A 22276-nucleotide genomic window follows, 5' to 3' on the forward strand; every position below is an offset into this window, starting at 1 on the left:
GCTAATAAGGGGGAGTCTGGTTGAGAGGATATTGAAAATGCGTATACTTTGATTAAAAAAAAAATAGGTATGTTCAAAAATGGAACAGCTGCTTTGTTCCATTCCTTGAGTGTGGTTGTGTGTGGATATTTTGAAACTAGGAGGGGAAACAGTTCCTAAATACAGAGGTTGGAAGAGCAGAAGAATGGCAAGAGCCTGGATCCATAAAGAGATTATCAAGATGTTGAATCAAGATGGTAAACATCTACCTTCTAACTTCCTATAATGTAAAAACAATTAAATACTTTACTGCTTAATCCAGCATTATGTGTGTGTCTATTATGTATAATCAAAAGGATATAAACTGGTACATCTACCAATTTCACGATACATAGTTCATTATAGGTTAGCATCAGTTAGAATTAGGTTTGGCTCTATATAAGCACCTTATATATAAGCAAGTGAAACAAGCAGAAGTGAAAGAAGTTCAGAGGTAGGGACTCCAGAGATAGTATGATGGTTCCACAATAATCAGGGACCCCAGGTTTCTTCTAGCACTCTGCATCATTATTCTTAAGCTGCCATTCTCAAGATCACCTCATGTTCTGAGGTGGCTGCTGGAGCTCCTGCCTTTAGGATCACATTCTAGGACAAAGGAAGGGGAAAGTATATAAACTCAAAAAGGAGAATACCCAAGACCTAAATGTCCTAAAAGGCATGCCCTGGAAGTGCCATATAACATTCTGTTTATATCTCATTGACTAAAACTAAGTCATGTGGTCACGTCTTATTGCAAAGAAGTCTGAGGAAAGTCTTCTAGCTGGGTACATCATTTTGGGATTCCATTTTAATAAAGTGGAGTAAAATGGACAATAGAAACACAACTGGAAATCCCTGTTACATAAGGCTGTCCTTGATTAATCTCAGTCTACTCTTTCACTAACCAAAGTGGCAGAAGATGCTTTGTGCACTTTGTCCAAAGAGCTGGGCCTCACACAGTACAGTCAGTGCATCAGGCATCTCCAATGGAATTGAATGTATGTAATTTTTAAGATCTCATTTTGAAATAGGTAGCACCTTTTAAAATAAAATCATGGTTACATGGAACACAGATTAAAAACCAGTAAAATGGATCACTAGTGACCCACAGGTTGTCCCAGAAGATACTGGAACTTTCCAGGAGCAGGTGGAATTTGAGACAGAGAAACCATTCAGAAAAAAAGAAATAGCACTGTGTATTTCAACCATAACTTATGAAAGAATGAGTTTTAAAACTTTAATTTTAATGTATTAGCTCATGGGAAACAACTAGTGTAGTGATTTGTGTGCCAACAAAACATATTTTGAAGAAAAACTTAGGATAAAATATTTTCTGCTACCTTTGGCTGATTAAATAATATTCTCAGGATGAACAGCAAGCTACTTAAACACAACTTTGACTTTCCTTTATGCATGTAAACCACTGTTTTTCAAATCGGTGGTAACAAGGAAAAACATCTGTAATGAATTGGATACTGAAACTGATGAAAGACTGTGACATTAAGTTCTAATTTCAAATATTATGAAGCATCAGAACAGACCCATTTTTCCTCATTAAACTTTACATGAAATAGCTGTTATACATTTGGACTCACAAAATAAATTTATGCTGATGAAGTAGTTCATTGCCTATTTGATATCATGGAGTCCCAAGTAAGATTTAATTTGACAACAGAATTCTATTGTTAAGAAATATTTGGAAGCAACTGCAAAAAAACTGTTTGAAAGCTAATGAAAGTCAGCCCAAAATGTAGCTTGTATTTCTCTGAGTTCCAACCCCAAACATTAAAAATAAGCATCACAATTCTTATAATTGAATGAAAACCTCACCCACAGCCATATCCTAATTTATGACCAGATATGATTTGATAGCACATCTCAGACCATATGCTTGGATTGTAATATCCTTCCCCCACAAATCACCAGCATTACATAATTTCAGGTTGAATTGATAACAGGGACTTTCCCTCTAATTCCCCACCCAAACACCTCAAGGAACCAGATGTACATCTCTAAATCTATTACCTCACTGTTATCTATCCTCCCAATTCCATCTACCAGGTTGGCCATGCCCAGGGCAGCATCCTCCCAGGCCTTCTCCCAGGCTTGCAAGCACAGGTTCTTGGACAATGCCCCACTTCTTAACGTTCACATTTCTCAATCAATTACTCACTATCTCATTGCTTGTGACTGCTAAAGGTTCTCATGCTTCCTGCTGCCCAAAAAGTGTTATTAAATCCTAAGATTAAGCAATGTTGTTTGTATGCAGACATGGAATCTGAATTCTCCCTGTGGGCTTCAGTCCCGCCTCAGAGAAACATAAGCCAGGAGACCCCCCTCCCTACAGCATCCCTCTTATATTTGTCTTATGCATCCAGTTTCCACATAAAATGTCATCTGAACAAAAGCTACATACTTATCTGTAAAAACTTTGAAAACCACAGCTCCCCTCAGAAGTGTCTTGAGGGAGGATCAGTGCTGGCTCTTCCTGACACACAGAAAATGCCCAGCACTCACACATACCAGCTGTGGGAATCAATACACCCCTCTTTTTGTTCTAAAACCAGAGGGGCCACCTGTTTCTCATCTTCTGGATTTGAAAGAATAGTTCCGGGTTCATGTTGTCCATAACCAAGTGGCTGGATTTTATGGACTTGGAATACTATTTCAATGCAGGCTTTAATCTTTTTAACTGAACATTATTTTTAAGAAATCAGCCTCAGCAGAAACCCCTTGATCATTTAAGCAGCATGTCTTGCACATCTCATGACTACCTTGTACTCAGCAACGTCTGTCCTCAGGACTGGAACCAGCAAACAGGTGTGGACCCACCATGCTGCCCTTCCTGTTGCATTTGGTGGTGTTCTGCCCCAGCAGCACATCATCCTGCACAACTTTCTGTGCATCTTCCTGTTCTTGGGAGCCGTCATGCAGCCCAGGAATTACATAGAGGAGCCCTGGCATCACACTGCCAGAGATTGATCCCCACTTTGCCACTTACCTGCTGTGAGATCCTGAGCAAAGCAGCAAAGTGGAGATGTAAAATATCCCCACTCCTTCAGAGGGTGTGGTAAGAAAGTAACTTAGGAGAGTGGCTCAGACTGTCTGGGAATGCTTATTCCACATTAGCTAATGTGACAAGTGAAACTAGTGTCTGTGCCTCCTGCAAACACACAATGCCTGGAACACAAGCTGCCTGGAGGCAGGGACCAGTGGCTCATAACAGTGAGAAGACCCTGTGCTGAACAAATGAATGGATGGCTCCATAAAGCCCACACTCTCCTACTGACTGTGGGCCATCAGAAAGTGAGTACACTGTGCTGCCAGGTGGGTCTATGTCCATTTCCTGGTTCCCTCTATCCAGTCACCTCAGCACATGACATCTTGGCTGCCTTGGATGTTAAATGATGAATGTAACATGTAGCAAGGTGACAATGAGGATGCAATGGGGTCACTCTGGAGCATCAGAGTGCACTTGAGTAGACCCCCCTTCTCCTCCTCATGGAAGGTCATCTGGAGTGCAGTCCAGCAAACACGGGTTGCTTTGGGAAGGAAGCAGGTGTGTGTGTTGTTAGCACAACACAGCCTGGGTTACAGTTCTTAGGGAGTAGTGTTAAAACTACATAAATAGGTCATCTGTGACAACAAGGGTGACCTAGAGGGTACTGCGCTGAGTGAAATAAGTCAGACAGAGAAACACAAATGCCATGGGATTTCACTTCTATGTGGAATCTAAAGAACAATATAAAAGAACAAACAAAACAGACACAGACTCATAGATAAAGAGAACAGAGTGATGGTTGCCAGAGGGGAGGGGGTTTGGGGGACTAGGTGAAAAGGCAAAGGAATTAAGATATACAAACTGTCAGTTACAAAATAGTCATGAGGATGTAAAGTACAGCATAAGGAATATAGTCAATGATATTGCAATAACTAGGTACAGTGCTGAGTGAGTACTTGAATTACTGGGGGAGTCACTTTGTAAAGTATATAATTGTCTAACCACTAGGCTGTATACCTAAAACTAATATAAAATAATATTAAATGCCAACTGCAATTGAAAAATAAAATTTTAAACAAATTATGAAATTTAAAAAATAATGTGACTAGAGGGTCTGTGAAGGATAGTCATCTTTGAGCTGTGAGGTTTGCTGCATTTTAACATTTTGTTTTTTAAAAGACTTTATTTTTAGAGAGAGGGGAAGGGAAGGAGAAAGAGAGGGAGAGAAACTTCAATGTGCAAGAGAAACATCCATTCGCTGCCTCTCACAGGCCCCCAACCAAGGCATGTGCCTCGATCGGGAATTGAACCAGTGAACTTTTGGTCTGTGGAATGACACCCAAACCAGTGAGCTACACCAGTCAGGGCTGCATTTTATCGTTTTAGTTTATAACAAGCTGCAGCCAGTGCAGAAGTTCTCTTTTTGTCCTCCCCACCCCTCAGGGGATCAGCACTCACCCTCCTCTTTCCCAGCCCCCAAGATGGGAGACCCTAAAAGAATGCTTCGCTGTGGGCACCATGTGGCAGCAGAAACCACGGAGGAGAAATGCCTCAGCAGTAAGCGGGTATCCAAGGCTGAGAAAGTGCCAGATGCAAGAGAGAATTTAGAACTTGATGGCTTCTGGGGGAGGGTAGACAGTCCCAGAAGTCTGGAAGTGGGGATACGGCTCTGGGGAGGAAGAGGGGGGGAGATACAGAGGGATATTGTGGCTGTGACAGCCATGAAGGTGCCACAAAGGTCCTTTTTCAAGAATTGCTCTGCAGTTGTGGGAAGAGCACTTACTGATAGCCCCCAGCTGTTAGCACCTTCAGACTCTATCTCCATTCTTTTGCTGAAACGACAGTCTTCCCAGGCATCTACCAGCCAGTGACTAACAACAGCAAGGGAATGTGATCATCTCCACCCAAAGCAGGACCTCCCCGTCCATCCCCAAGTGGGCATCTCAGTTCCAAACCCTCTGTTGGGTTAGCTGAGATTGGTCACATCTGCACTACAGCCTGACGCTCATTCACCGCAATCCTGCTCTTCTTTCCCTTTTCATCCTTCACAGATATTACCCCCACCTCTCACCACCCCACCCCCAAAACTCTAATGCTCCTAACTCATTCTCAGCATCTGCTTTCTGGAGAATCCAACTGACCTGGGAAGGGAGAAGGATCATTAAGAAAAATAGGATACACCTGGAAGGCTCATGAGAGGCCAGGAGACCATCTACACCCGACCCCCTAATGCATTTAGGTCCTGCTTCTCTGCCCTGGGCAAGGTGGTTAGGTGGGAAGATTTGTGGACTAGGGGGCAATGCTCAACTTTAAATACCCCTCACTCCCCACCATACTTTTTAAAACATATTGTCTGAACCCTCGACTAGAGAACCACTGAAATCTTCTGGCATGTTTATGCTGGCATAGGGAAATAGCAGGAGAACTGCTGCCTACCACAAGGTCCCTGGCAGGTACAGAAATACCACAACTGACCACTCCCGGTTGCTATATGGATCCTCTTACTGCAAACACTAACAATGCCAATTTCATAAGCTATGGCTATGCCTCACCTCAGCAATAGCTGAAGACATAATGGAGAGAAAAGAGAAGGAGCTACTTCAGAAATGTCTATATGTGAATTATATAGCTGTGTCCTGCAAACAGATGATGTTCAGCAACTTGTAGTGACTTATTTATCCTTCCAAATTGGCCTGACCTTATTCTTGCAAGCTAATTTTCTAGTCTATGTTTGAATTAGACACTCCTGCATGTAACAGGTCTCCCATATAACAATGATTTAATATAAACATTTATATTCTCAATCTCCTAAAAGATCCAGAACTGTTACAGTAGCTCCATGGTCAACAAGAACCCAAATACGTGTACCTTTTTGCTCTGTAATCTTTATCTTATAGTTTCTAACTTCAAGATAACCTCATGGTCATAAGATGACCACTGCAGCTCTAGCCATCACATCAATGACCAGGCAGAAGAAGAGAGGAGAAAGACAATGACAAAAAAGTATGCATTTATGACTTCACTGGGCCCTTTCAAAGAACTCCTGGGAGTTCCAGTTTTACCCCAAAACTTATGCTTATACCTTACTGGCCAATTTTGCTACAAAAGAAGCTGGTAAATATAGTTTTATAAATAGACATATTACTATATCAAATAAAGCAGGAGGGGTTACTACAGAAAAAAAATGAAAAAAGATAGTAATTTGTAGACAACAAGCAGTCTCTGCTCACCTTAACTTTAAGCTGGTTTTCTCACAATTTCTCACCTAAAACAGATCACCCCAGGCCAGGACTGCACTGACCCTGTCCCACACCATCTTCTCCAGCTGCCAAAATCTAATCCGTATCCAAGGTTTCTCCATGAAGCCTTTCATGACAACTCAAGCCCAGTAACTGCTTGTTCCTTTATGGGGAAGTTGTTCAGTTGGTTATGATTTAACCTTTCATTTATAAGTTCTATGCCCCTAATCAAAATATGACCATCTGAAGGAAGAAATAATAGATTATCATTATCTCACAAATCAACAGCATGATGCTAGTCATAATTTGAGCTTCTGCATGAACCATGTGCTAGACTAATTTAATTCTAAAGCATTTCCAACTCATTTCTTCTAAACACATGTAGATGTTGGATTATTTTTCCCTTGCATTGCAGTCAGTGACTTTTTTTAAATCCTCACTGAGTTGCATAACATCTTCCTCCTGCTTATTTCCATTCATTTGGCATTTTATGTCACCAAGGGACTTTGTGTATCACAGAGCCTAGAGCTTACACTGTGTATGTGCCCTCCATTTAGGCAGATGGTCTAACAGACATAGGTTTCTAACCTACCTTTGTGTAGGAGATGGAGAGGCTCTCAGCTTGTGCCAAACTCTGCTAGCCACCTACCCTATTTCTCTTCCTTTTCCCCACTAACAAAATCTGATTTAAGATACAGGGGGACTGGGAGACAGTGATGTTCCTAGCAAAAAAAAAAAAAAACACCCATTTTCTCAAACCCTTTGCAGGCATAAGGAGCCATGTAATACAGCTCTAGCCAATGAGATATGTAGGTGACCCGGTGGCATCATCCTAGCCAAAAAGATGGCTGGCTGGCCATGTGACACAGTCCTAGCCAATGAGATATACAGGTGGCCATGATGTGAAAGCTCTAGCCCATGAAATGGATGGCTGGGCATGTGACACAGTTCTAGCCAATGGAACACAAATGGGAATTGTTAGATGATTCCTCTGAAAAAGCTCATTTAATTCAGCTGGCACTCACATTTTTGCCTTTTACCCTTCCCCTCCTCCCCAATTAGAAAAGATATAGATATAGATATAGATATGCAAATATAAGAATGGTTACACAGAAAGGTAAGCAACTGGTTCCTGATGGCACAGTGGAGCTACATCCTGGACTGTCTGCCTTCCAACTTCACTAGCAACTCTTATATAGGTCCCAGTCACCCTCAACAGGAAGCAGTCCTAACCAGCACCCCACTGGGAGGGTTGTCCCAGCAGTTAATGTTCTACCTAAGTAGGAAGTTGCTTTTGGACTTGAACACTCACCTAACACAGACATCCCAGAGCTTTGCTCCTTTATTGGAGTTTGTGTCTGCATTGGGCACTATGCTAGTATTGTCAGAACTTCCTCAGACACTGTAATTTCTATTCCCTTGAACATGGCATAATGGACAATATGTTTTCATCATTAGTAGTGTCCAAAGTGTCAACAACTTATGGGTTTTCATAAAGTCCTCAAATAAATGGAGGGAGAGCAGTAAACCATGCATCATTCAGAATGTAATGAAGGGAAAGTTGCTGAAAATGAGATGCCATCCCAATTACTGCCTATTTATCAAGTCATGGTTTTAATGCCCATGTGATGTGTTTTGAAAATGGCTCTCTTTCATTACATGATGTTTAATCCAATTCTACTATATTCAGAATACAGTACAGTATAAATCTTTCAGCCTCACTAAACTCTGAGAAATACTCTTTTTCTTAATTATTGTAAGTAGATGCAAAGAAAACAGAGTTGGTTCTTCAACAATTACAAAAATTCAACTCTTCCTTGGTCAAAGTGTTGACCAAACATGATGGGATGAAAAGTCATGCTACTTTCCTAAGCCCTCAACAACAACAACAACAAATAACAACAACAACAACAACAAAAACAAAAACAAAATAAAACAAAAAAAAAACAGAAAAACCAATGGTCTCCATTTGCTCAGGACTAAGGGGTTGTCAGGATACAGAAATCTACTGCTGTGATAAGGGAAGTCTCAGGGATAGGACAGTCATGCTACTTTCCTAAGCCCTCAACAACAGCAACAACAACAACAACAACAACAACAACAACAACAACAACAGAAAACAAGCAAAAAAGCCCACTGCTCCCTTAACTACAATCCACCCCTGTGGCCCTGTTCTCTAGGTCTGTGGTAGCTGTTCAATGGGCAGGTTGCACAAGCCAAGGTGTCTGTTTTATCCCTCATGTTCCAGGCACTGGTCTAGGCCCAGGAGATACAATGATGAATAAGACATTACCTTCCTGCAACATTAATTTTAGCAGGGAAGATTGATCATTAACATGTGAAAACAATAAATGGACAATATAACTTCAGAGAGCTAAGAGTGATGAAAAAACACTAAAACAAGAGAGAAGCACACTGAAGAGGGCCAGCATGAGTGAAGGCCCCACCACTTTATTAAAGCCCTGACTCTCCCCTTGGCTGGTAGGGGAGGGAGGATTAGGGACAACTATGGACAAGGATGCACACACTCTGGAGCCTGAACTCTCCCTTCTAGACTGCACTCCAGGGACCTGGGACCCCCACTGCCCTGCCCAAATAGGCCTGCCTCTAGGGTCTGTCCATGGAGGTGAATTGCTACACTGGTGGGTGTACCTCTAAGCTCAAGGAGTGGTTCAAGTGCTGTGCAGGTGGAAGGGGTGAAGGCCCCTTGGGGGTGTGAGAACTGAAGATGGGAAGAAAACAATGGTGGCCTCTGGTCATGGGTCGGGGGTTGGGTCTCCTCATGCTGCCATGTTCTACTGCAAAACTCCAAAAACTCTGAAATTTCTAAACGTGAACCTGGCTTTCCTATTTTGTCAGGGTATAAAGTTAGAATATATTTTCTTTAACAGTTTGCTAGCTTGACACACACAATTATGTGTGTCATGTACACATGTATGTACACAGGAAATGTATATATGCATCACATATATACACATAAAGGCAGAGACATATGTGTGTCTGTGTGCATATGTACATACACACACTCATATCTTGGAACAAAAAGGGTAACAGCTGATTCTGTGCTCATCCTCTAGTCTCTGGAATACCTGAGGATTTGATTCCAGGTAAATAATACCTCAGGGAATCATTAGAAGAATATCTATAATAGATCCAAGATGAATGGAATGCAACAGAGGATGGTGTACCATTTCAAGCACCTGTACCACATTATGGAGACTCCACTGAGAACTGAGGAACCTGTGTTGATGAGCTACAGCTGCAGCAGGAAAGCAGCACTACTCACAAAGCCCCGGAGGTCCCTCAGATGGTCCAGGGAGGCAGACTCTGAGAGGGAGGTATGCTTGCAAGTTTCTGTGAGAGCTGTTCCCCGAGACCCACAGCTATGAAGGAGTAAAGGCAGGGGGAGTAAGTAGAGAGAGAAAGTGGTTTTGATTTATTTGCAAAAAGGGACTCTACTGATCTCCTGGGAAGTGGGAAGTTAGGGTCCATCAGCTATTTCCCATGTTGGGGTGACATCTTAAAGAGACTCAGCAATAAACCTGAAAACTCAGCCAGCATCCTTGGGACAAATAGTGGAGGGGGAAACAGGTGGAGTATCTGTGCAAGGCTCCTTACAATCTACCACAGGGTTCTGTGACTAACTACTTACAAAGCTGAAATTACCCCAAAGCCTAGAATTTTCTGTAGCTGAGTTGGCTCCTAACCCCTCAGCCCTTTCTCTTGTGACTACACACATCATACTGTGTTGTTGACTGTCCCTGATGCCCATAAAGCTAATTGGGGCTTTTAAGTTTGAATATCAGTCTGAACCCAAGCCTACTTCTACTGGTCCACCAGCAAAAACAACCAAGGCTCCCATATGGCCTCACCCTCTAGGCCTGTAGAGGTCAGTGGGGGTCTGGGCATCATGACATTCAATAAGGAGGCCAGTGTTGCCATGCAAGCACCGTGCAGGTCTCTAAGGAGGTTATAATGAGAAGTGATATTCAAAGATTTCTTAAACAGGTCGAGAAAAGTATTGACTATAAAAGGAGGGGTTGCTAATTTAACTTCAGACCTCCTATTTATCAAAAGGCAAGTGACAAACTAGGAAGAGATGTTCACAACACATGTCCAACCAAGAACTCATATACAAAAGAATTTCTATCAGTTAATTTAACAAGACAGGCAAACAAAAATTTTAAAGACAGAAAAGTTGATTAGTACTTCACCAAAGAGGCTATATAAATGGCAAATAAACATATGAAAAGTTTTTCAACATTATATTAGTCAGCAGAAAAATGCATATAAAAACCATGAGATACTGCTATATACCTACCAGAATGGCAAAAAAAAAAAAATCAACATCAAGTGCTGACAAGGATGGAAAGTAATGAGAGCTCTCATACACACTTGGTGGAAGGGTCAGTGAGCACTACCACTTTCGAAAAACTATTTGGCAGTATCTATTAAAGTAAATATATCTGTATCCTATGGTCCAATAATTCCTCTTCTGGAGAACTGTAGACGGATGAATAGATAGATAGATAGATAGATAGATAGATAGATAGATAGATAGATAATCTCCAATAGATTGTCCACAGTAGTTAGTCATAATAACCAAAAACTAGAACCAAATGTCCTTGAGCGTGAAATGGATAAATGAAATTTAGTATGTTCACACAATGGAACACTGCAAAGCAAAACAAACTGTTGCTAGTGTCAGCAATAACATGCGTGGATCTCACTGACATTATGTTAAGCAGAAGAAGCAGACACAAAGGAGGACATATTCAACTGCATTTTATGAAGTTCAAGAACAGGCACAGTGGGTCTATGGTAATAAAGTTCAGAATACTTTTTTATCTCTGGAGAAGGGGCAGATATTGATTGAAAAGAACCTTTAAGAAATGCTTTTTATCTTGATCTGTGCATTTGTTTTATGGTTGTATACATATGTAAAAATGTGTCCACCTGTGTATGTAAAATTTGGGCCCTCTAGTGTGTGATGTTTGTCAAACCTCAAAAAAAGTTGACTACTTTTAATAATAATAATAATGAGGAAGAGGAAAAAGAGGGGAGAAGAGAAGGAAGAGGAAAATGAAGAAGAAAAAGAAAACAAAAAGGAGGAGGTAAAAGAAGAGAAGGAAGAAGAAAGTCACCAGCTGTGAACCCACCAGGAGAATTTCTGGCCAAGGGAACAGAAATAGTCAAGTTCCCGAAGCAAGAACAAACATGGCATGGAGAGCAAGAGGAAGGCAAGCATGTAATATGCAAGGAAGGGAATGATACCTAATGAACCTGGAGAGGACAATGGGCTGTTTAAGTAGGGCCTTATAATTATAGAAGAGTCTGGATATTAATCTAAGGACAGTGAGAAGCAATTGGCTAGTTTTAAGTAGCAGGGGAGGGGGGCTCACTATCTGCTTTATGGACTTTTTCTAAAATCACTTTGGCTGCTTGGAAAAAAGGAATTGCTTCATAAGGGGCAACATGCAAGCAGGGAGAGCATTCATGAGACTACTGGAGTTAAATATAATGTCAGGAAAGGCTTTTAGAGGCAGACCTACTCTCAAGGTTCAGAAGAAGCTCTTCATCTCCCATTTGATACTCAGAACCCCCTTTCACCCTGCCTGCTTGCCCTCTGACTATGGGTTGGCTCTGCAGATCAGAGGGCAGGAGGAGACTGTGGTGGGTGTTTGTTTCCTTGACATTTTCCTTGAAGCACTGCCACAGGACAGCTGAGGGAAATGGCTTCTGTTGATCAATCCTTTCCTAGAGCTACACAATCTAGATTCTAGTAACTCTCACCCCTGCAGACCTGCCTCCACCTTTATAAAAATTCCCTTTACTTAATTCTCCCAACTGCCCCATTGGAGTTGGTCATTGGTTTGCTGCTGAGTAAAAAGTCCACACAGTTTTAAAACACAGATCAAATCTGGAAGTGTCAATAATCCAGAAGTCAAGAAAAGGATGACATATATCCCATGTTACCCTAATAAAGAAAGGAAGTTTCTATTTTCACAGGGTTGTGATCCAGAATGGCAGTATTGCATTTAAAGAGGCAAGACTCAGTTATCTGGAATATTAGGTCATACGCAACATTTCATTGTGAAACAAGGCTGAATAAATGAGTCTTCTTATACACTTTTAAAGGCCTCTTATATTTTTCCCCAGTAGCAATTCTCACAACTAAAATTAAGTATGTGTGTTTTTATGCCTATAAGATTCCTTATTATACTGTAAGTTCCATGGAGACAGTCCATGAAAATAGTCCATGAAGATTTCTGTCATATTGCTCACTGTATCTCCAAACCTAGAGTAATACCTGACTTAGAACTTAATAAATACAGATTGTTGAAGGATGGAACTGAAGAAGGGGGATAAGAGGAGAGAGGAAAGAGAAGAGTATGGGACTTAGTATAGGAAGATGAGGATGAGGATCCCTGGTCCCCCAAATGCCAAAATATCATTAACTGTGGGTATATATGCATCTAAGTTCTCAGAGTTTCTGTTTACACACACACATGTATATAATTGGGGTAAGAAATCCTTCCCTATCTAATGTTCGTGAAGATCAAATGAAGTAATACTTATAAAAGTAAATGAAGCAGTAAATGAAGCAGCTGTCAAGTAGATGTTATTATTATAATAAAAGCATCCATAAGATGGGGCCTGGTTTTTATGCAGCGCATGCCAGCTTATTCTGGGCAGGGGAATATATTATGATTTTTACAGTTTTCATTGAAGAACAATTCAGTCAAGTGGCTGCAAATCTTGGAATCTGGCAATGCGCATCTAGGTATTAAAGAATTCAGACAGCCGTGCACAAAACATGACAGGATAACATGTGCCTTATTCTCCCTGGCTCCTGAAGCAGTAAAGTGAAGCGAAAGGCCAACAGATGCAATCATTCCAGGCAGCTTCAGGAGCATTGACATGCAGTCAGCGCACCTTAGCTCAATCCCATCCAAACACCACTTTTGGGGGAGGGCACTGTGACAGGGGACTGAAAAAATCCTGAGAAGCAGTGGCTTGGCAAAAACAGAGAATGACTCCACTAGTGAAGTTAAACTCTTGTGAAGGGATTCTGAAGTGTTTAGCATGTTTGATATTGTGTATGGCCATAATTCATATCTAAATAGAAATAAGTTCTCTCGATTGTATGTAAATACTTAAGTATTATATATAATTTATTTATATATGTGTATATATATAAATTAATTGATTTTCAAAAACTGGCTCATGCATTATGGAAGCTGGCAATCCAAAATCTGCAGGGTGGGTCAGCAGGGTATAGCCCAGGAAAGAGCCTAGTTACAGTTCACTTCTGGGGGCCTGTCAGATGCCACAGCACCTCTTCTTATGCTATCTGTGGCTCTTGCTGGGACACTCATTCTTTCACTTAATAAAATTCTGTTTATTCTTCAAGGTTCTCCAATGTTATTTTTTAATCGTGTTTTCCCTAATAGTCACTGACTTCCCCTTTCCCTAATCAGAATTAATCACTCCTACCTTTGGGTTCCCAGGTACTGTCCATAATCCCCTGTTGAGAGGTCTAAACGTGGCCTGACTTATTTTATAGTTTTCTGTGTGCATGTTTCTCTTGCCTTCCTTCCTCCACAAAATCATAACTTCTTTGAGAATAAGGACTAGAATTTCTTCTTTGTTTTATTCCCAACAAATAACACAGTGTCTAGTGTAGAATAGCTACATTTTTAGCATTTATTCTGTGCATTTATTTGTCATACAATAGATACATTTATTTGACATATAAGTGCATTTATTTACCATCAACTTGCAGCAAAGCACTGTACTAATTATACATGCAATATCTCAAATACTTACAAAAACCTGAAGAAAAGATATTATCCCCATTGTAAAGATGAAGAAACTGAGGCTCAAAACAGGTTAACTTTTTGCCTGAGGCTACACAGTAGCCTAAATTCCAGCCCAAATCAATCTGATTTCAACTCAGACTTCAAGCGATCAAATGCCTTATTCCTAGCAAGCACAGAGCATCTCAAAAACAAAGAAGAGTGCACTCACAAACAGAAGGGCATTGGCTGTTGACCCTTTCACTGTGTACTCTTGGGGAATAAAAATAATTGTTCTTGCTACCTCACCAAAACAAGCATAAACATATGGATACAAATTTGCTTTAAAATTACATTAAAAGCAAAAATATCACATTTTCTCATTTTGTATTATTAAATAGGAAATGTTTTATGGATTAATGAAATTAAAGGATGATTAGCTACTAAATCTAGCCATAAAAAGAGGTATTCTGGATCATAAAACATACTTTATTTACCTTGGCAGTTGTAGTTTAATTTTAAGTATTTATGATTTTACTTCATAGTAGATATGTCTAATCCATGAAAGCTAGGTAATATGGACCCAACTTTGAAAATTTGCTCAAGTTTTTCCCATTAAAACTGAATGTAAATAGATCTTGTGCTAGTAATTGTGGTTTTTATGTAGTAATGACCTGAAAATTATCCATGCCCTACTCCACTATGGAGGCACGACTACATGAGTACTACCGCTACTATTACCAAAGCAACCACTTGGTTTTGTGGAAGTAAATCAACTGGCATAACCTGTATTATATATCAGGTGAACTAGTAGGAAAAATGCAGTGGGTAGTTATTATTATATAAAAATCTTTACCATTTGTGCTCACTTTTAAAAACCATCATGTGATATATGTTTGGTAACCTAAAGAATCACACATTCTTATGTCCACAGTGCTCTCTACTTTTAAAAGAAACAGTTGAATCATATAGAAAATTCCTTTTTCACATTGTGCATCCTATTTACATTTGAAGCTAGAAAAAGAGCAATGGGGTTTTAAGTGATTTAAATCTTAATAAAGACCACAGCTATGACTCTGGCACCAGCTGTGAGGGGATCTGGTCTCTGGGTCCAATGTACTGTGACACATTTAAAAAAGAAAGTAGAGAACATAACCTTTGGTTTCCCTGAAAACCCTGACATGAAAGGTTGTGCTGTGATTTAGGGTGACGCAGGGAGGGATCATCAGGGAGGCTTCTGACTCTGCTTACTTTTTATGAGCAGTTGTTAGTCATATAAACACTTGGAGACCCTCTGTGTTACCTCCCTCCCATAATTCACACCTTGGATACCAAAGAAGAGAGCCCTAGGGCAAGGGAGAATTCTATTTTGAAAAACAATGAAAGTTAAAATAAGAGAGGTTTTGAGATGTAGATGTAGCAGATGAGAAGAGGAATATGAACAAGGGTGCTGGTTCTCCCTTGTCCTCATGACTTCATCTGAGATCTTTACTGCTCTGAAATGCTTTAGAATTTCCAATCAAAGTCTCCCCACCAATACCTTAGGAATGTATCAAAAAGCTTTTCTTAGCATTTCACTTTTGACTTGTGACACAGAAAAATTTCCTATCTGGGATCCAGGAACTAGGGCAGTGAAGAGCCCTTTGCTATTATCAGAAGACCCTGGAGGCTGTTGGAGACTGTGGATCAAACTCTGTCCTGATGTAAAACCCTAATATGAGGGAACAGGCAAAAGCTAAGTGTGTGCACTTAAGGTGTCTCACCCAAACCCCAAGCAGACCCATAACATTCTCAGTAGATACCTTTTCAAATTAAAAAAAAATGTTACTGTACATGTGCCAGAAGAACCATTTGGGCCAGACCTCATGCTCTTCAGGGGATTTCAAATGTGCATGAGGAAAGCCACCTTTGAAAGAGGATCTACACATAGTTAGTTACAGAGATACACTGATGAGGTTGGAAAGTAAAGGTGAGAATCATATACCTTAATTTTTTAAAATATATTTTATTGATTATGCTATTACAGTTATCCCATTTCCCTCCTTCACTCCCCTCCACCCTGTACACCCTCTCCCACCCACATTCCCCCCTTTAGTTCATGTCCATGTGTCATAAGTTCTTTAGCTTCTACATTTCCCATACTATTCTTGCCCTCTCCCTGTCTATTTTCTACCTACCATCTATGCTACTTATTCTCTGCACCTTTTCCCTCTCTCTGTTCCTCCCACTCCCCTGTTGTGTAACCCTCCATGTGATCTCCATTTCTGTGGCTCTGTTCCTGTTCTAGTTGTTTGCTTAGTTTGCTTTTGTTTTTGTTTTAGGTGTGGTTGTTAATGATTGTGAGTTTGCTGTCATTTTACTATACATGTTTTTTTTTATCTTCTTTTTCTTAGATAAGTCCCTTTAACGTTTCATATAATACGGGCTTGGTGATGATGAACTCCTTTAACTTGACTTTATCTGGGAAGCACTTTATCTGCCCTGCCATTCTAAATGATAGCTTTGCTGGATAGAGCAATCTGGGATGTAGGTCCTTGCCCTTCATGATTTGGCATACTTCTTTCCAGCCCCTTCTTATCTGCAAGGTCTCTTTCTGAGAAATCAGCTGACAGTCTGATGGGAACTCCTTTGTAGGTGACTGTCCCCTTATCTCTTGCTGCTGCTAGGATTCTCTCCTTCATTTTTACCTTGGCTAATGTAATTCTGATGTGCCTTGGTGTGTTCCTCCTTGGGTCCAAGTTCTTTGGGACTCTCTGAGCTTCCTGGACTTCCTGGAAGTCTATTTCCTTTGCCAGATTGGGGAAGTTCTCCTTCATTATTTGTTCAAATAACTTTTCCACTTGTTGCTCTTCCTCTTCTCCTTCTGGTACCCCCTATAATTCAGATGTTGGAACATTTAAAGATGTCCTGGAGGTTCCTAAGCCTCTCCTCATTTTTTTTGAATTCTTGTTTCTTCATTCTCTTCCGTTTGGTTGTTTCTTTCTTCCTTCTGGTCCACTCCATTGATTGGAGTCCCAGTTTCCTTCCCAACACTATTGGTTTTCCACACATTTTTCTTTATTTCCCTTAGTGTAGCCTTCATTTTTTTCATCTAATTTGTGACCAAAATCAACCAATTCTGTGAGCATTCTGATCACCAGTGTTTTGAACTATGCATCTGATAGGTTGGCTATCTCTCGGTCGCTTAAAAGGATGGGTTCTGGAGCTTTGATTTGTTTTTCTGTTTGAGCCATCTCTCTCTCTCTTTTTTTTGGGTGAGGGGTTGGGGGGGTCTGGTCGCACTTGTTATGTAGTGAGGGGCAGAGCCTTAGGTAATCACCGGGGTGGGGCAACCCACATTGCTGCGTTGTGATGCTGTATGTGGGGCAGGGTCGAGAGGGAACAGTGGCACTTGCTCCGTTCTCCGTGGGACCTCAGTCCCTTCTGCTGCTTCCCCCAAGCAAACTGGGCCCCTCTAGTGCCAATTCCCATGTGGGTGGGCTTGTGCACACCGTGAGACCCTCCAAGGTCCTCTCCTGTGAGGCTAGGTGTCTGTCCGTGCACCTCAACTCCCACAGGTATCCTCAATCAGTGTCCCAAGGCTCTATTTTCCAACTCTGGGATCCTGGGTTGTGCGCACTGCCTTGCTTTACAATTGCTGTCTCACTGGGTCTGCTGGTTGCCACCCCTTGGCCGGGGTTTATCATCTGCCGCTTGCGCACTCAGGGTCCACCTGCTGCAGTCTCGCGCGCCCCCGGATGCCTTACACGCCCAGTCCCAACACTCTCTGTTCTCCAAGCAATGACCAGTGCCTGGCTCTGCAACTCCGCCCCTCCTACTGGTCTGGATGAAAGGGTCTATTTCAACTTCTTGGTTGTCTGACTTCCATTCAGATCAATTTCCTGTCAGTTATGGATGTTATTCTGTTTCTAAATTGTTGTTGTCCTTATCTTGGTTGTGCGAGGAGGCACGGTGCGTCCACTTATGCCTCCATCTTGGCCAGCCATATACCTTAATTTTTTGTCTTCTGCTTGGACCACAACAACCAACTTTAGTAAAAAATTGATAGCATAAAATAAATCCTATGATTATCTTTTGTTTTGATATTTGTTTTTAATTCTAAAACTTTAAGCTCTTAATGACTTAATGACTTAATGACTTTTAATATCTTAATAACTTAACATCCTAGAAATTCAAAAGGTAAGAGTTGAGAAAACAAGAAAGACCAAGAATGAGAGAGAGAGAGAAAGGACATCACTTGCATGTCTTCTCAGACCCTTTCCATAGCACAACATGTCCTTTCCTCATCTCTGTGCCACAAAACCCTCACATGGTCCCTCCTGGCTCTGAGACACAATGGACACCTCCCACCCTAGAATTCCCACAGCACTTCAGTGCTTAGCTGTTTTGGTTCTTCAGACAAGTCAAAGAAACTTTGACTTCTGTGTTCATTCCCTTTTGTTGGTAAAGTCCTACTCATGCTTTAAGACCTAGCTCAGGAATCACCTCTTCTAAGATTTCTCACACCCACCTCTTCTTGCCTCCCCCCCATTCATTGTCCCCAGTGTGCTCCATAAGCACCTTGGACACCCTTCTATCTTTTCCCTTGCCACAACAGAAAGATGATCTATTTACATGTTGGTCTCACTGTATTGCAAGCTGCTCTGACCCAGGAATTCTGTCTTAAGCACCTTTCTGTACCCAGCAGCTAGAACAGTGCATGGTGCAGAGCTGGAACTCAATGAATGTTTGTTGAACTTCATGAACTACTTTGAATTAGTTATTCCAATTTTAGTCTTACTTCTTTTGTCAGTCTCTCTGTTCCACAAGGTGGGTAAGATGTATATCTGATCTCATGAATATCTCTAACATTTGGTGCATAACAGGACTTCATAAATATTTGTTGAATGAGTGAACAAATGTGTCCTGACCTTAGCCTCCCACTACAAATTACAATGTGCAGAAGAAATGAAAACATAAAAGTTCCATCTGTGGAAGAATTTTTCTTATTTACAACTGTATTTTATTTCTAAATTCACTGTCAAGAGGATACTATAGATTTCCTTTCTTTGATTTTTGCCAGGAGAGAACATCTGTTGAGGCCTAAAAGGAAATATACCTGTGGTTAAGGGTATGGTAGCAACTTGAGAGTTTTCCAGATGTTTTCAACAAACCTCCAATTTTGAAGTGTCTAAGGAAAGTATCAATGAGATGTAGCCCAGGCAGAATAAAAAACTTTGCCAGTGTTCACTCATTCTCACAGCATGTCAACAAGCATTTATTGAGCATCTTCTCTGGGCCAGGTGAGGCTCTGTGCCAGCTGTCAAGGAAACAAAGATGGGTAATGACAAACCCTTGCCCTGCAAGCCTTTGGAGCCTCGTGGGAAATCGACGACTCCAGTACTGTGTGGTAAGTGCTATATTAGCAGTGAACACTGGGTGTGACTAAAACCAAGGTTAAAGTTATTTGTTCTGGAAACTTCTCTTTACTTCCCTAAATGGGCAGAACCAAGTGTGGATTGTGGGCACCAGTGACTGTGTGCAACTGGTGATTACCTTAACTGAGAAGGTGGTAGCACTACTATGACACTGAGGGAGTAGTGAGGCAGTTACAGAGAAGATGTTTCAGTTAGGATTTTGTTTTTCTGTTTATGAATGTAGACCAGGGCTTCTCATATTTTCATTTGCATATGAATCATTTGAGAAGCCTGCCAAAAATGCAGATTCTCTGTCAATGATATTGAGGGAAAAGGGTTAAGGTTTTCCATTTCTAACAAGGTGCAAGGTGATGCTGATATGCTGGCTCACATACCACACTTTTAGTTGCAAGAACACAGGAAAGAAAAGCACTGGCTTTTGAAGGCTAACAGGCCTGGATATTAAATCCCCACTTTAATATTTACATCTGTGTGGCTCTTGGTGAATTACCTTTGCATCTTGATCTCCAGTTTATAGCATTTGAAAAAAAAAGATAATAAAGCCCACATCATAATGCTGCTGTGAGAATTAAATGAGAGTGTTTGGAATGCATACACAATAATTATCAGCTATTACTAAGAGAATTTTTATTCTTTTCTCAAATGCACTTGGAGATTATCAGAAAAAAAACTTAAATCTTCCATACTCAAATAGAATCCTACCTCCTCTTGGTCAGTATTCTCTATTTTCTCCACATGACCCATTGTCTGTTTGGGATTTCTCTTTTATTCCCAACACCTCTCAATTTAATATCAGATGCTATTCATGAACTAGATGGCTTGTTTATCTGAGTTATTAATGAAGTTGTTAAGTGAGACTGGAAGGGAAAGCCAGAAGCATTCTGCTCTCTGCCTCCCCATAAATCACCACCCTGAGCTGAAACAGCTTCTGCCACTTGTCAGTTCCTATCTTCCCACTCATCTCAATGAATCTGAATGAATTTCATGATTAAAGTTTCATGAGATGCCACATCAAACGTTCTCTAAGCTTCAAGGTCTAACACTTCAATAGCACTTGCTTTTTTGTCTTCTCCTCCTCTAGTCTTATCACAAAAAAAAGCATGCCGGTGCACCTTGCAGGATAGGATTATTTTCGTTGGACACCCCCACTGCTGCTTTCCCCACCTAGCTGTTATCTCCTCAGTGTTGAGCAGCTTGCTTTCAGCCACAGCTCTCCACCTGACAGGTGACCAGCTGGCTCTGCACATAATACATGCCTTTTACCTCGGTAATAAATCTGGTGGCCATATGCTGACAGCTTGCCCATGGCTCCAGTCACCTGCATATTCATGCTGCTGAACCCAAGCTGGCATGTCCCCATCCCCCATCACATGCAACTCCTCTACATACAACCATTTGCTCCCAGAACCACGATGACAACTTTGCTATGAGTGTGACTGGCTTGGGTACACATGTTCCACAACAAGGGGACAAGCCTGTTTTCTTTTGAAAATGGAAATGAAGGGTTTTCTGGCCTAGAATCCACAGGGCTTTCTGCCATTCAAATACATCTGCACATTAACATCATCAAATGAGTATTCCTTGGGCTTCTCTGAACAATTCAGTATCAAGTGAGTTAACAGCCATAATCTCAATCTCTTGAAACTAATGGGACCCTACAGGAAAGATTAAAGAGAGTTCAGAATCCACATCTAGAATGTTCCATTTTGGCATCTTCTCAGCTCATTTCTTAAAGGGATCTCATCATTATCCTTATAAGGGAGAAACTAATACAGATATAGGTCATTAGGTTTGCAGGTTTGCTACAGCCTTCTTGAAAAAGAGATGTGTTGTATGTAGAAAAAAAGGTGGAATCTACAGAGGCAAGGCCAGGATGCAGTTAAAAAGCTTAAAAAGGAAGGGCTATTAACTAGCAGACTTGTTCTTTCCTATTTGGGAGATGAGAACCTCAAGACTAAAAATGCCAAAAGTGTCCAAACTTCCTCTCTCTCTCTTATCCTTAAATTAAAAGGAGATACAAAATTGGAGCTTTTCCAAAATTTGAAAATTTCAGATAGAAAGCATTTGCCAGGGCCTTTTGCATTCTTTCACATATTGTCTTTCTTTCTCAGTACACACACACACACACACACACACACACACACATCTGTTGTACCTCCATCACCACCATCATCTATAGTTCCACTATCCTACACAATGGCCAAAAGTAGCTCTTTGAATTTAAATAAATTTAAATTTTTTTAAAAAAATTTAGTTCTTTGACCAACTAGCCATATTTCAATAGCCACATGTGACCAGTTGCTGCTGCATTTAACAGCATAGGCACAGACCATTTCTATTATCACAGGAAGTTCTGTTAGCCAGGTCAGCTACACAGTGCATATGATGGTAAATATTCAAGAAATGTGTGCCTGACTGGTGAAATAAAGGAATAAATATGTATTGCAATTCTTCTGAAAATACTTTTTCCGTTTGTTTTTCAACTTCTCTAAAATTTGCCCATTTATTTAAGGGTAAATAAAGGTAAATTCCCCACCTCATACCACATCACTCATGGAGCTATCTTATTTGGCACACATTTTAGTATTTTAAAAAACAAAACCTACTAAAATAAATATAAGATAATTATATAAACTTTTGATGGGGAAGAAGATTCCAATCCAGAGAGGAAAAGATTCACAGATTTGTCTGTGTATAAATTTCAAATTCCTATGAAGTAAAAATAATAAATTAAAAGACCAGTAAACATGGGAACTTTTTAACCTATGTGACTGATAAGGGATTAAAATTCTTAATATATAA

The sequence above is a fragment of the Phyllostomus hastatus genome, unplaced genomic scaffold (genome assembly GCF_019186645.2).
Source record: "Phyllostomus hastatus isolate PE091 unplaced genomic scaffold, TTU_PhHast_1.1 phas_scaffold_60, whole genome shotgun sequence".
NCBI classification, from domain to species: domain Eukaryota; kingdom Metazoa; phylum Chordata; class Mammalia; order Chiroptera; family Phyllostomidae; genus Phyllostomus; species Phyllostomus hastatus.